Below are 12,192 nucleotides of genomic sequence, written 5' to 3' on the forward strand. Positions count from 1 at the left end.
ATAGAAAGTTGAGAGTAGGTGGAGTGACTTAAGATATATGGGATGGAGATTATCTATGAATTAAGGCTAGGAGTATAAATCCTTTAATCATAGGTAAATACCTTATGGATTGTTAATGCTTAAGGATCTATGTAACTTGACGAGTTTAGATTATAAAGTCACTAAATAGAATACAGCTTGGAACTTGATTTAGATTATAATGATGATAATTAATCAAATTACATTAATGGTTCAGATTTCATTATTAATTCTTAAGGATCTATGTAACTCGACGAGTTTGGATTATAACGTCATTAAATAGAATACAACTTGGAACATGATTCAGATTACAATGATAATTTGCTTACAAACTAATTCTAGCTCTTATAAGGCTCTCTCTCAGTGATACAATGGATAGGGGACTCTAAATGGAATTGACTGACAGCTCATGATCAAGCTCCAAATCAAATGACACAACGACACATAATCCTTCTCTAAATAAGATTAGTGGCCCCTATTTATAGGTGTCACATGTGGGTCTCCGATTGTTCCACCCCATGTATAGTATGGAGATACTACAACACCTCAATATTTTGGATTTGCTGCAACACCTCAATATGAGACAACCTCCAAGAGTTTTCAAGTAGGAGGCTCCTACTGTTGGTGTATAAATTTTGTTCCTAAGGAGAGTGCTCAAGACTGACACCGTTCAGGTTGCGAAGGAGACTGGTCCCACCATCTACATTCCTTCTCCCATTTCTTTAAATTTTTGGGACAACTTCCAAGAGTTTTCAAGTAGGAGGCTCCTACTATTGGTGTATGATTTTTTGTTCCTAAGGAGAGTGTTATCAAGACTAACATCATTGAGGTTGAGAAGGAGAATGTTTTCACCATCTCCATTCCTCCTCTCATTTCGTTAAATTTTTGGTAGGTTGAAATCAAGAAGAAACTTGACAAGACTAAGGGAAAAAGAAAAAGATTATGCCTTTTTCACTTAGAAGGTTTGTGAAAATTTAAATAAAGAGGAGGAATGCATATGGTGGGAATAGTCTCCTTCTCAACATCTTGAACTACATGGGCTGGTTTTTGAAGAAACAAGGATGGTGGGCCACATGTTTACTGAATGGATCTATAGGTTCTAGACCGCCATCTGATTCTAAGGAGGCCTTAATTCAACATTATATTTCATGCTCAATTTATAGATTGCCTCTTTTTCTAGATCCTCTTTTTTGGAGGTAAGCATCTCCTATTCATAAAGTGTGTTAGTTGGTAATACTTGCCCGTGTCTTAATCATAGGCAATATTCTTGCCTTTGGCCAACTTGTGAGACAAATGGAAGCAGTGGTCATCCAACCAATAGGTTCACTCTAAGCCTAGTCTCAGATAAGATTTTAGTTATTTCTCTAAATTGTAGCTCATGGACGGATTAATTTGGTAAATATTTCTCATGGAAGATTTCCTAGCTAATCCTTCCACTAGCCCATCATATCTTTGAAGTTTGCCAAAAAAAATTAGTTTAGAAATATTTTTCTTCTTCTCGGTCGTGTCAAACACAATGTTTCAGGCCACCCACAAGGAATTTGTATATTCATGCCAGTTGTAGAGCTGGTCGACAAATGTATGTAAATCAATTTATTTGCTGACTCATTGTGCATAAAATAGACAATTGGGCAGCTTACCCTCTTGAATTCACATAGCATATATTAATACATGTGAGCATGAAACTATCTTTGATGTCATGAAAATTTATATGCTAGCTCATTCTACATGGGATAGACAAATGTGCAGCTTACCCTCTTGAATTTGCATAGCATACATTGATATAAGTAAGTCTAATATTGTCTTTGATGACTTGAAAATTAATTTCTAACCTTCTAAAAGTATTTTCCATTTTAATTTGTTCATTTAAATCTGGAGAAAATAAAAGAGAACAAGTGAAGTTGATTAAAGTGCTTATAGACAACTCGGTCAAAGACTTGCCATCAAAAGAGAGAAGCCTATAAAAGAGCAAGGATACTTGCTATTTAGTTATCTTGATCAACTCAAGGAAGGATGAATCTATCCCAAGCAGCCCTGATCAAAGGTACATGACAAAGAAGTTTACTTAAAGCAATTATAGGAGTCTAAAAACAGAAATTATTTGTGTTAATTTTAAACAACTAAGATTACTCGTTAGACTCCAAGTATGAAGTTTGGGAAGCCTTAGGGTAAAGTTAAAGTTCACTAAAGTTAGTCTAAATTTAGCAAATCTAAATGTAGCAGGTTTTGGGACCAACTTCATGGTACCTTCAAAGCAATGTGCTAAGAGTTTTCTCAAGAGGTGAAGTTTTAAAAGCTCAAGGATGAGTTTAATGTTTACCAGAGTCCATCCAAATTTAGCAGGTAGGCTCTAGCCAGGATTAGCTTCATAAAGCGGTTCAAAGGATTATGGAAAGGTCTTGCACCAAGCTAGTAAAATTAACGATAAGCCTAGAAAATTAAATTATTTCTTGACAAAATTAAATGTCTAAGGTTAGATAAGTCCCACCAATTTTGATAAGTTGACCCTAGACCTTCTCTTCCAAGTTTAGCTAGGCCACATGTCCAAAGTAGCTGCACTTGATTCATCTGAAGTTGGACAACTGTATGTGAGTATGTAGGAGTGTCCACTTACCAAGAGGGGAAAAGTGGTACAAGTTTAGCAAGTATGGGAGAGCACATGTGTTATCTTATGCATCAACTTGAATTTTAAAGTGTTCACTTTTTATTGGCCCATGTGATAGCATTCCAATTTGAGAATTTTGGCAAGTATGCAAGAAGACAAACATGAGGCTTATGGAGATTTGAAAAAGGTTCTCTCTTTCATTTTTGCAAGTATTGGATGGTGAAAGAGCAAGGTCTCTCTCTCTCTCTCTCTCTCTCTCTCTCTCTCTCTCTCTCTCTCTCTCTCTCTCACACACACACACACACACACACACACACACACACAAGGGAGATCAAGAGTTAGTTCCTCTGCTTGAGTGCTTGGCTATGGATGCAAATCCAATAAAGTGATGAATGCATGAAAGATCTTTTCAGAAAATATAATGTCTAACCAAGTCAGATGTGATAAGTATGGAGCCTGATTTACCCCTTGTAATTTTTTGTGGTAAAAGCGCACATTTGTAAGGTCCCCATTATGAGGAGAAGCCATCGTGCGTGAAGGAAAATCACTCACCGGAAACCAAAATTTTCACGGCCAAGAATCAGGGGCAACTTTAGGGGCCTCGGAGACTTTTTTTTTTTGCTTTGCCGGAATTTTCCTTTTTGCCGAAATATTATGGCCGGACGGCGGTCGAAAAGCGGTCGGTTGGCCGGTAGTCAATGGCCAGTGGCCGGTGGTCGGAAGAAGTCAATGGCCGCTGGCCGCTGGCCGAATTCAAAAGCGGATTTGTCTACACAAGGGCGGCCACACATGGGCGGATTGGAGGGTCCGATTTGGACTTATTCACACAATGGCGGCTACACATGGCTGCCTCTCATAAGAGAGGGCAACCCTTTTGGCCTATAAAAGGAGGCCATTTCTATACACATTATATAGTGTGAAGTTGATGCAACAAGGTGAGTGTGAGGTGGTGAGAGTGAAGCAAGGCGGGAGCTCCATTAAGGGTATAATCCCTTTGTAAACTACTTCTTGTTTTGAAGTACTAAAGCCATTGAGTGGCTGTTTTCCCGTGGACGTAGCCCACATAGGGTGAACCACGTATATCGTGTGTTCTCTCTCTCTCTCTCTCTCTCTCTCTCTACTCTATAATCTCGTGTATGTAAATCTGTCTCTCTCCATTAAGTAATCTACTCAATTATCTATTTAGCTACGTCTTATTTCCTAACAACTGGTATCAGAGCAAGGTTTGCTCGTAGCTAAATTATCTCAAGGAAAGAATTCCTTGAATTGAGTGGGAGTTATGGCGGAGGAAGGGAAGCTCAAGATTGAGAAGTTCAACGGCAAAAACTACCAACATTGGAAGATGCAGATTGAAAACTATCTCTACCAGAAGGACCTCTATTTGCCACTAGGCGGTCTTGTGAAGAAGCCGGCAACAATGGCAGATGAAGCATGGATTGTCCTTGATCGAAAGGCACTGGAAACAATCCGGTCAAGCTTGGCGTCAACGGTGGCCTTCAATGTTTCGGAGATGAAGACCACGGAGGACTTGATGAAGTCACTTGACGACTTCTACGAGAAACCATCGGCATCCAATAAGGTATTTCTTATGAAGCGCTTGTTCAATCTAAAGATGGCAGAGAATGGTTCAATTGCAGAACACCTAAATGACTTTAACACAAACATAAGTCAACTTCTATCGGTGAAAATCAATTTCGATGATGAAGTGCGAGCTCTTCTTATACTATCATCTCTACCGAATAGTTGGGACAGCCTTGTGATGGCTGTAAGTGATTCTATTTCTGGCACAAATACTCTTAAGTTTGATGATGTTGTGGGTGTTCTCCTAAGCGAGGAAATACGAAGGAGAAGCACAGGAGAATCATCAAGTGCTGCACTGTCAGTGGAAACAAGAGGGAGGCCTAAGGAGAGGTTCAAAAACCAAAAGGGTCGTGATCGCTCAAGGCGGAGCAAGTCACGCACAAAGTCAGTTCTTGAATATTGGAACTGCGGAAAAAAGGGCCACGTCAAGAAGGATTGCTGGTCCAAGAAGAAGAAGGAGACAGAGTCTCAAGACAACAAGCCAACATCGGAGGCCAATGTGGCAGGTAAAGTAGAGCAAGATGCTCTAATTCTCTCATTAGACAATGTGTCTAATTCCTGGATAGTAGATTCTGGGGCTTCATTCCATGCGACACCACACAAGCAACATTTCCAAGACTACACCAAAGGTAATTTTGGGTATGTATACTTGGGAGATGATGAAGCTTGTGAGATTGTCGGCAAAGGTACAGTTTCTATCAAAACTGCTAACGGAAATGAATGGAAGCTTAAAGATGTTAGGCATGTTCCTTCTCTTCGCAAAAATTTGATCTCTACAAGACAATTGGACGATGAAGGTCACAACATTGCATTCGGAAACAAACGGTGGAAGATCTCAAAGGGATCTTTGGTGGTTGCCAAGGGAGAAAAGGTTGGTACACTTTACTTGTGTACTGTTAGCACGCAACCTTCAGCTTGTGCAGCAACTACAGAAGTTGACAGTGCGGTGTAGCACTACCGGCTTGGGCATATGAGTGCCAAAGGAATGCAAATCCTTCAAACAAAGAAGCTTCTACCAGGTTTGAAAGAAGTGGACTTAGAGTTCTGTGAAGATTGTGTTTATGGTAAACAAAAGAGGGTGAAATTTCAAAAATCAGGAAATAAAAGAAAAAATAAAAAACTTGAGTTGGTTCATTCTGATGTTTGGGGTCCTGCAAGTACACCATCACTTGGTGGCTCATTGTATTATGTAACATTCATAGATGATGCGACTAGAAAAACATGGGTTTATGTCATGAAGAATAAGTCCGATGTATTTTCCATATTTCAAAGGTGGAAAGCCTTTGTGGAGAATGAAACAGGTACCAAGGTTAAATGCCTCAGATCTAACAATGGAGGCGAATACTGCACCCAAGCTTTGGAAAGCTTTTGTGCTAGCAATGGTATTCGGAGGCAAAGGACAACCCCAAGAACGCCTCAACAAAATGGGATTTCGGAAAGGATGAACAGGACAATCATGGAGCGAGCACGAAGCATGCGGCTACATGCAGGCCTACCGCTTGAGCTTTGGGCGGAAGCTGTAAGTACATCTGTGTACTTAATCAATCGGTCACCCTCAACGGCATTGGATGGGGGAGTTCCAGAAGAGGCATGGACAGGTAAACCGGTGAATTATGCATTTCTCAAAGTGTTTGGGTGTGAGGCTTTCATGCACATAGATAGAAGCCTAAGATCAAAGCTAGATGCAAAGTCCAAAAAGTGTTTCTTCATTGGCTATGGAGAAGGTGACTTTGGATATCGCCTATGGAATCCTGAAGATGGTAAAATCTTAAGGAGTAGGGATGTAATTTTTAATGAACAAAATATGTACAAAGATTACTTGGAAAGAAATCAAACAAAAGAAATAGGTGATGAGTACATGGAGCTTGAGGACGGTGAAGACTCAAGGACTGCAAACGATGACAATGTGCAACAACGTCAAACAAATGAGGAGCCTCAACCTATTCCCCGAAGATCTACAAGAGCAAGTAGACCTCCAGAAAGGTTTGTTCCTTCCTTCAACCATCTTTTAATCTCGGATTCTGGAGAGCCAGAATCATACGAAGAAGCTATGCAACATGGATCCAAAAAAGAACGGACGAAGAGCATGCAAGTGGAGATGGACTCACTACATCACAACCAAACATGGGAATTGGTTGAGTTGCCTAAAGGTAAGCGGGCACTTCAAAACAAATGGGTGTACAAGGTGAAGGAAGAAGAAGGTGGGAAGAAAAGGTACAAGTCTAGGCTTGTGGTAAAAGGTTTTTCTCAAAAGAAAGGTATTGACTTCAATGAAATATTTTCTCCTGTTGTAAAAATGAACTCAATTAGGCTTGTCTTAAGCCTTGTGGCTGCTCATGATCTAAATCTCGAGCAAATGGATGTAAATACGGCATTCCCTCACGGTGACTTAGAGGAGGAAATCTACATGCTTCAACCAAAGGGGTATGAAGTAAAAGGTAAAGAGAAGATGGTTTGCAGATTAAAGAAGAGCTTGTATGGTTTAAAACAAGCATCAAGACAATGGTACTTGAAGTTTGATCGATGGATGTTGGATCATGGATTCACAAGATGCAACTCGGATCACTGCGTCTACACGAAGAATTTGGGAGATGGGAAATTCATCATCCTAATGTTGTATGTTGATGACATGTTGATTGCAAGTGCTAACATGCAGGACATCAAAGACCTAAAAGAGGAGCTGTCTAAATCTTTTTCAATGAAAGATTTAGGTGCTGCAAAGAGGATACTTGGTATGAAAATATCAAGGGACAGGATGAAGAAGACAATAAAGCTATCTCAAGAGGATTACATCAAGAAGGTACTAGAAAGGTTTGCAATGCAAAATGCAAAACCAGTTTCTACACCTTTGGCTGGTCACTTTAAATTAACGAAGGATATGTGTCCAAAGACACAAGAGGAAATAGCCTATATGTCTAAAGTTCCATATGCTGCAGCGGTAGGTTCTCTTATGTATGCTATGGTCTGGACGAGGCCAGACATTCCACATGCAGTGGGAGTTGTAAGTAGGTTCATGGACAACCCAGGTAAAGAACACTGGCAAGCTGTGAAGTGGATACTTAGGTATCTAAAAGGGACAACAACAAATGCTTTGTATTTTGGAGGAACTGATATTTTTCTAGAAGGGTATGCTGATGCAGATATGGTAGGTGACAAAGATACTTGAAGGAGCACTACTGGCTATGTGTTCACGGTTGGAGGCACAGCAGTAAGCTCGGCTTCAAAGCTACAGAAAGTGGTCTCACTTTCTACCACGGAAGCAGAGTATGTAGCAATGACGGAGGCAAGCAAAGAAATTCTGTGGCTTCACAGATTCTTAGAAGAGCTTGGATTCAAACAAGACAATTGTGTCTTGTACAGTGATAGCCAAAGCGCTATCCATCTTGCAAAGAACTCAGCCTTTCATTCAAGGACAAAGCACATTGAGGTGAGATATCACTTCATACGCACTCTTTTGGAAGAGGGACAGCTAAAGCTAGGAAAGGAGCATACAAGTGAAAATCCTGCAGACATGTTTACAAAGGTGCTCAACAAGGAGAAGTTGAGCTTTTGCTCATCTTTAATCGGCATTCAAGGATAAGAAGCCAGGATGAAAAGCAATCATAGGTTTGGTTTGGAGATCAGTCTCCAAGTGGGAGATTGATAAGTATGGAGCCTGATTTACCCCTTGTAATTTTTTGTGGTAAAAGCGCACATTTGTAAGGCCCCCATTATGAGGAGAAGACATCGTGCGTGAAGAAAAATCACTCACCGGAAACCAAAATTTTCATGGCCAAGAATCAGGGGCAACTTTAGGGGCCTCGGGGGCGGAGGCCCCCGAGACTTTTTTTTTGCTTTGCCGAAATATTCCTTTTCGCCGAAATATTATGGCCGGGCGGCGGTCGAAAAGCGGTCGGTTGGCCGGTAGTCAATGGCCAGTGGCCGGTGGTCGGAAGAAGTCAATGGCCGGTGGCCGGTGGCCGAATGCAAAAGCGGATTTGTCTACACATGGGCGGATTGGAGGGTCCGATTTGGACTTATTCACACAAGGACGGCTACACATGGCTGCCTCTCATAAGAGAGGGCAACCCTTTTGGCCTATAAAAGGAGGCCATTTCTACACACATTATATAGTGTGAAGTTGATGCAACAAGGTGAGTGTGAGGTGGTGAGAGTGAAGCAAGGCGAGAGCTCCATTAAGGGTATAATCCCTTTGTAAACTACTTCTTGTTTTGAAGTACTAAAGCCATTGAGTGGCTGCTTTCCTGTGGACGTAGCCCACATAGGGTGAACCACGTATATCGTGTGTACTCTCTCTCTCTCTCTCTATTCTATAATCTCGTGTATGTAAATCTGTCTCTCTCCATTAAGTAATCTACTCAATTATCTATTTAGCTACGTCTTATTTCCTAACAAGATGATTTTCTCATATTAAATTGATCATTTAATGTGGGAGAATAAATGGGAATAAGGGCTAGAATATAGACATGTGCTTATGGATCTCTCTCAACACGGGGCCAAAGCCAAAGGGTCCAAATGAGAGATTGTATGTCAAAGAGCAATGCTAGCTAATGGATCTTAAAGAACTCAGGGTTAGCTTCATTAAGGACCTCCAAAGGTTAGTGTTACAATTCCTTGGACCAAGGACCTCAGGCAAGCTAGGGTTGTGCTTGAGGTGAGAACCTGGCCCAAGCTTGAGGTGTTTGTCGTGCTTGCGTGACTAAGGTGCTTGAGGTGCTTGTCGTGCTTGCTGACGAAGGTGTTTGAAATGACTAAGGTGCTAAGGTGCTCCATGACTAGGGTGCTTGAGGGTCTTAAGGTGTTCAAGTCAACAAGGATCCCTACACATGGGGGGTGAGCCCCTGCTTGTAGGAGCATGAGAGAGAAAACACACCCCCCCTCACTAAGGCGAGCCTAGTCTAAAGAGGCAACAAGGACTCATGTCAAGCTCCTCTCCATGTTGCCCTCATAAGGTGCTTAAAGCCTATTAATTGGCCTCTAAAGGGGTCCAATAATATTTTAGCTAATTTAAATAATTGTTTATGCATTTATCAAGTCCTCTCTCTCAAAGGGGAAAGGAGGACACTTGTCCTAATGCTAGCATGGTTGCTTGATATGCACTATGCATGCGATTGGCTAGGCTTGTAGGGGTCCAATCAAATGCAAGCATGAGCTACAAGGAGGGGTCGACCAAAGCAAGTCGGGGGTGTGCTTGGGGTGTATACATTTAGGAATGATGTCGTAGGGTAAAAAGGGATCCTCTAATTGCTAAGAAACATCGAATCCTAATGACTAAGGATTTATCTCTTCTACCTCATAGTCGACAATGATTATGATTTCATGAGAGAGGTAATGTCATAAGAACAAGGTTTAGAATATAGGCATGTGCTTATGGAACTATCTCAACACGGGGCCAAAGTCAAAGGGTCCAAATGAGAGATGGTCTGTCAAAGAGAAATGGTAGCTAATGGAGCTTAAAGACCTTAGGGTTAGCTTCATTAAGGACCTCCAAAGGTTAGTGTTGAAAGTCCTTAGACCTAGGACCTTAGGCAAGCTAGGGATGTGCTTGAGGTGGGAACCCGGCCCAAGCTTGAGGTGCTTGTCGTGCTTGTTGCCTAAGGTGACTGAGGTGCTTGTCGTGCTTGCTGACTAAGGTGCTTGAGGTGCTTGAGATGCTTAATGACTAAGGTGCTAAGGTGCTCCATGACTAAGGTTCTTGTGGGGCTTAAGGTGTTCCAAAAGTCAACAAGGATCCCTACACATGGCGGGAGAGCCCCTACTTGTAGGAGCATGATAGAAAACACACACACCCTCACTCAAGGCAAGCCTAGTCTAAAGAGGCAACGAGGACTCATGTCAAGCTCCTCTCCATGTTGCCCTCATAAGGTGCCTAAAGCCTATTGGTTGGCCTCTAAAGGGGTCCAATAATCTTTTAGCTAATTCAAATAATTGTTTATGCATTTATAAAGTCCTCTCTTTCAAAGGGGAAAGGAGGACACTTGTCCTAATGCTAGCATGGTTGCTTGATATGCACTATGCGTGTGATTGGCTAGGCTTGTAGGGGTCCAATCAAATGCAAGCATGAGCTACAAGGGGGGGTCAACCAAAGCAAGTTGGGGGTGTGCTTGGGGTGTATACGCTCTCTCTCTCACACACACACACACTTACATGCTCATTCTCACTTGGTGAAAGTGCAAGAAATCCATCTCCTTCTCCAAGCTTGTTGAGAAGTTGAGAGCCTTCACCAACACTCTTGGCTATGGAATGCAAATCCAACCAAGATCCATGCTTCAATGCTTAAGCTTTCCATCTTCTCCATCTTCATTACTATGTTATTATGATATGCTAAGCAAGAAGAGTGATGATAAGTGAGGAACTATTTCTTTCTCATATGAATGTTTCTTCCTCCTCTTCCTTACCCTCATTCCCCGCTAGCTCTCTCCACATTTGAAGGTGTTTGAGGCCTTGGGACTGAGGCCGGGGATGGTTAATGCTTTTACAAAGGTTATGTTATGCTTGTGATGCATGAATTTTTCCATCTTCATTGCATCACCTAAGTCTCAAGGAAACCAAAGATCATATTGTATCAAGTCTCTCTTTATGGTAGAATCTATAATACAAAAGCCTGTTGGCGAGGGGACTGGCTCCACATAAATCCTGGTCCTCAACTGTTGTCAAGTTCTCTAATTCTCTCTCTTGCAAAAGTATTGTTCATGCCAAGTTAATTAAGTATAATGGTTATGTTGCTAATGCTAATTAAATTCACCCTCTATGTTCTCAAAGTAGTCTCATAAAAATGCTCACTCTAATTTCTTTATTCCGGTATTCTCAAAGTTTATAGGACATTTCCATTACAGGTCTTCTTCTTCTTCTTCTTTTTCTCTATTATATAAGCTATGCTTAAAGCTTGCTAAAGGAGCAAGAGTTCCTATGTTGCTTGAGCGCTTGGCTATGGGTGCAAATCCAAGAAAGTGATGAATGCATGAAATATCTTCTTCTTCTTCTTCTTCTTCTTCCTTTCCCTATTATTCTAGATATGCTTAAGGATTTCTCATGGAGTAAGCATACTAGAAATTATTGCTTCTTTGCTTAAGAAATACTTCTTGTCGCCCTCATCTACCTCGTATGCCATAGTTCTTTCTCCCTATTAGGGTGTTTAGGACATGGAAAGAGGGCTAAACCATGGAATCATGAAGCTCATTATCTTCTTGGTTTGAGAAAATATCGGCAAGAGCACAATCTTGTATTGTAATCAAGGCTCTCTTTGATAGAATCTCTCTTTCAGAGAATCATAATACAAAAACCTTTTTGGAGGGGGCACCCGCTCCAAGAAAGTCTAGTCCTCAATAAGTTGTCAATCTTAATTGTGTGATTCTCTTCAAGTTATGTACATTAATTTGATGTGCTTGTGTGTAAAGTGTGCAATGAAGTTATTCTAGAGTAATTAAAATTCTCCTCTAAAAGGAAAATCCCCTTTTATAATATATTTCCAATGTGATTGAGAGAAAATACTAGATTCTCTGACATTGGTATCAAAGCTAAGGATTCTCTTTTCTTGCCTAATAAGAGAGGTTGTTGAGTAATCTATGAAAGTTTGGAGTTTTCCATTGCAATACTGGGATTTATTATCTTGATTGGCATGCTCGTTTACAGGGTACGAGGAACTCCATTGAGAACTATGGTCTTAATAATGGAGTCTTTTTAGACTTGACTATGGCTTAACCATTAGTGTGATATAAGAAAGCTTGATAGGAACTGGTGCTAGCTTAGCACTCCTAAACCCCACCCCACTACTCTTTGCAATTAACAATATTCTAAACCATGGGTGTAGATACTTGATTGCTTATTTTTATATACTTGGTTAAGAGGAGTAGTAGCCAAGATTGTTGGAAGTGCCAAGGAAAGAGCTAGCATACACATACAAGAAACTCTAATCATGGCACAAAATAATCAAGAGAATATAATTCATATTGATATAACTTGGATGTAGCACATGGTGTAACCACTGA

This window comes from Adiantum capillus-veneris, chromosome 29, assembly GCF_014529385.1.
Source record: "Adiantum capillus-veneris isolate H3 chromosome 29, ASM1452938v2, whole genome shotgun sequence".
Lineage (NCBI taxonomy): Eukaryota > Viridiplantae > Streptophyta > Polypodiopsida > Polypodiales > Pteridaceae > Adiantum > Adiantum capillus-veneris.